The 4,535-nt window shown below is 32.5% G+C and overlaps 1 long non-coding RNA gene across 1 annotated transcript; it reads left to right on the forward strand.

Annotated features, from left to right (window-relative positions):
- The first annotated feature begins 981 nt into the window (after positions 1-981).
- Positions 982-1,684, forward strand: LOC131079346 (uncharacterized). The gene is made up of 2 exons (XR_009113962.2): positions 982-1,153; positions 1,337-1,684. It is a non-coding gene; the product is annotated as an uncharacterized LOC131079346 (long non-coding RNA).
- Positions 1,685-4,535: the final 2,851 nt, after the last annotated feature.

Consider the following 4,535-nt stretch of genomic DNA (forward strand, 5'->3'; position numbering starts at 1 on the left):
GTATCAGATTCCATAACGAATTGTGCGTGTATAAATTGCTGCAGGATTCATTAGGAATGTGTGATAGAAATTCGGGTTGATTGTAGCACAATCTGAGCCTGTGCAAAAAGTCCGTTGTCAATTGTATGTAATATTGTTTATTATAATACAAAGGAAACGCTAGGCTTTTTGGTGTGTGGGTTTTTTCCCAAAAGTGTTTCCCACGGTAAAAATCTTCCTGTTTATGTGTATGGTCTTCATATGTGCTCTATTCTTCTGCTTAAGTCATCTTAAGATTCTCAAATTGAGTAAAGTAGGAAAATATTGTTGCTTACATCCTTTGTGAATTGGCATTAAGAGAGCGTTTCCGCACTGTAGCTTTGCTTACAGGAAGAAGTAGTCATTCCAAAGTGGTTGCAGATTTTTTTTCTCTTTGCTGAAAAGATGGACAACATCTTGATCTTCGTGCTATAGGTAGCAATCAGTTAGAGAGCCATGTGAGAAAAGGAATCGGCAAAAATAACGTGGCAGAGGAAAATAATCAGGCTGACAATAGACTACCCCAAGAAATTGCTATGGTGATGTCCTGATTAATTCGATGAATTATTTGAACTTCTACTAACTTTAATGAATGCCTCTTTCACCACATAGTTTATCTGTGCTACCGGTACAAAGGTACAGGATTGTTTCTGTGTACCCAAATATTACACACACTACATACAATACTCGAAATTCACCATTGCCATCATTTCAATTCATAGTAAATTCGTGTCATTTTGTATGAAATTTTTGTACCTGCACACGCGTCTGGCTTTGTTCATGAATGGATACAAAAGACTTGCATGCATGCACATAGTTTATTGAATTTGAAGGAGATTACAGAATAGAAAAGTGGACAACAACTTCTGTGTGAATGCTGCTTCCTTGGCGTTGGACGTTGTCTCATAAATATAAATATAAAAACGACTGCAACGAATGTTTTCAAATTTAGAAGGCCATATTTAACAAATATAAATATATTCTCTTGTTTATAGATACATTTGTGTACACACAGAGAGGCCGCTAGGGCTATGCATATATGGCAAGTAGCTAGAGACGCACGTGAGAAAAGGAATAGGAGAATAATCAGAACGAAAGAGAGAAGAAGAGACAAATGGACTGCGCGGAGAAATGGGTATGGTAATGTACATATATAATCCTGCCTAATTCGCATGACATTTACATATATGTGATGAATTACTTGAATTTAACCCAAATTGAATTCAACGCCTATTTTAACACAAGAGTTGGCCCAAATTTTCATCGTGCATGCATTCACGCCTTTTATTGATTTAAGGATAAATTTTTCAAAGAGCAGGCCTGGAAAACAACCAATTACATTTGAGGATGTCACATCGCCCTCCTCTTGTGTGGGTATGAAGAGCAAGATATAAACCATTGCCGATCAAGTGTTGGTAAGTCCAAGACCAAATATCAACACACTGGGAATAGGAGTTATTGGTAAAACTCGGCTCCTGCAAGCATTTAGATTGCCCAAACATGTCAAACATATCTTCTTGTACTATCTTTCTTCGATAAAGAAGATAAAAATATAGATAGAGACTATGCATGTTTGATCTCTATATTGCTGTAAGTTTTCAATGATCGTTTTTGGGTACGTGATCACTTGCCCAGCGAAAATGTTAAAAAAATGAAGCTTAAAGAAGGTGACAGGTGAAATTATTACTGTATTATTCCTATTTCCGTGGTACTTGAAAATATAGTCTTTAGTTCTAATGGTACGTTAAGAGGTGGGGATTGTATTTGGGATAATTTTAATATGACGATCTATACATGTTCTTATACCAATAAAAAGATAACTTTGTGAATGTCATAAAATATTTATATTACATTGTTTTTTAATAATAATAATTGCGGTCACATAATATTTTCTCTTTCTTTTGGTTCATTATAAATATGGCAATGGATGACATAGTAGTGTGTTCTACTTTTTGTTTAAAATCAAATTTTCATTTTTTTACATCTATAGTAATTAAATTTTAAAAAATTTAAAAAGCACGTGAATTAATGATGTTTGAGATTTTGTCTATTTATTATAAATATATTATTTTTAAAATTTAAAGAAATACTTTGCTATTTCTTTGCATAATTTTCAATAAGTTATTTTTTATAGTTAACGTTTTTTTTTTAAGTTACTTATTTTGGTGCAGCATGGTCTTATTTTTAAGAAAGATCAAATTAAATGTATTTAAATATACTCATTAAAAATCTTACTTTGAGCGCTATGATCTTACAAATTATCTTTTTATATTCATTCTATTTATTGGTCTAGTCTAAAGTTGGAAAAAGAAAAAGTTGAGGCCTAAGATCAAAAGCTCACTTTTAGAGCCTTCATTCAAAGGTATGTCATTTCTACAAAACAATTTAAAAAAGAAAACTTCAAACTAAGATACTTTTCAAAAATGGGAAAAAAGGAACCTTGATTCAAACATCACTATCATACTTGCAACCTCAATAATCATGGGCTAATGTTCATCCTAGTGCTTCTATATTACTACAAAGATTCTATTGGATTTACATATATCAACAACTGCATGCTAAAAAACACCAACATGCTATCCTCCTACTTTGAAACCCTTTGGCCACTCCCTATTTATGTACCTGTGTACCATATACAAAGAAAGGGAATCTCATTTGCACCTATCTCATCTAAGTGAAAAGAATCAAAATTGAATCATTGTTAAGGATAATCAAACCCTTCAATGATTGAGATTTCATCCCTCCACTCAAGTAAGCCCTTAGGTAACTACAACCTTTGAGTTCAATTACTAAGTAATAAAATGTGTGTTTTTAAAATAATACATAAATTATCTAAACATTTTAGGCCTCAGAAATTAAAATCATAGATCATGGAGGTCTCTTGTGTAGCTTGACAAGTTGTCTATCCAGAACGAACATGTGGCTCATAGATAATAGCATGGCATGCTTGTGTCTTGTATGGACTCGATAATAGAAGTTGCCACAAAGAAACAAAGAATGTTTTGTACAATGTTTAGGACACTGAAGTTTATGAAATATGACTACATGACAAGTATAAAATGACTAAAATGGAAATGTTAAATGAAGTAAAATAATTTAATTGACAAAGGAGAGATCATAATATCATTGAAGACACCAACTAGATCAAAGGCTCTATTTAAATAGGTTCTTCGTTTATACCTACACAAGATCAAAAAGAGGGGTTGGCTAGCTATATAGGAATTTTCCTCAGTCAAACCCCAGTTTTGGTGCTCTTGCCTCCATGAATAGCCTTAGACAAGATGATAGAAATAGACATAAAATAATGAAAAGAACAATATGCTAACAAGATAAAGACAATGTTCTCAATAGAAAATCTCAAAGAGTTACCACCCACAAGAATAGAAGAAAAGTAGCTTATAGGTGCAATGAAGAAGTGACAAGAATCCTCACGATGACAGTGACCTCTTTGATTCATAATAATAGAGCTTTGCAAGATGTCACTATGGTAAGAATAATGGCAAAATAATGGAGTTCATAGGGTGTTGTGAGTGAAAGAATGTTGTGTATATACGAATGGAGACATATAATGCAAGAAATATTATTTTAGAGCGATAGAAAGAAAACATGATGTTCAAAGATAGAAAGATGGAGGCAAATGAAAAGGTTTAAGCAAAAAAAAATGACCCCCAATGTCAGTACAAGTTGACAAAGATGTTACACTTACCAAAATGCGACAAGTCTAACATCCCAAGGGCTTACATAGTCATGGATTATTGTGAGATTCTACTATATCACATGAACACTTGTACACACATATGTCGAAGTGAAAATCAAAACTAATAGTTGAGGGATTGAGTATGCAAGGTGGCGAGGGGTATTTTTTATTGAGATTACAGTTGAAAAGTATAATTGTCTTAGTTGTAACTAGATAGGAAGGTGTATGTGATGTAAAATTACATAATATATAATTTATGACATTATATTTTGTCCCCACTTTAGTGAGCATAAATGTTTGAAAGAGAATATGAGATAAAGTAGAGAGAAATAGATAAAAATATGATAGGAGATACAAAGGGGAAGCAAATTTTATTCTATTCATGTGGATTTTCCTCAAGGAAGGGACCTAAGTCAATACTGCATAAAGATTGTTAAGTTGTATTACCATAAACATGTTATTTGTAGACAAACATATTAGTTAAAAAGAAAAAATTATATATAAAAAATTACATAGAAATAATACAATGCCAATATGTATGGTTAGCAAGTTGTGTTATGCTAGGGACCATATGACAATCCAATCAGCCTGTGACTATTGCAAACCATGTTTTAGGAGAGTCGTAGAAAAGAGATATGCATGCATAAAGACAAATTATAGCGAGATCTGTCCATGATAGATGATTAATATGATAGTCGAATGAAAACATATTTCAAAAATTTATACGATGTATGCAATAAGAAATATATAATATGATTTGGTATCCCCCCTTAGAATGAGTTATTTTATGCAAAGTAACACAAGTTATTCTAAGGAGAAG

The sequence above is a fragment of the Cryptomeria japonica genome, chromosome 11 (genome assembly GCF_030272615.1).
Source record: "Cryptomeria japonica chromosome 11, Sugi_1.0, whole genome shotgun sequence".
In the NCBI taxonomy this organism is placed as follows: domain Eukaryota; kingdom Viridiplantae; phylum Streptophyta; class Pinopsida; order Cupressales; family Cupressaceae; genus Cryptomeria; species Cryptomeria japonica.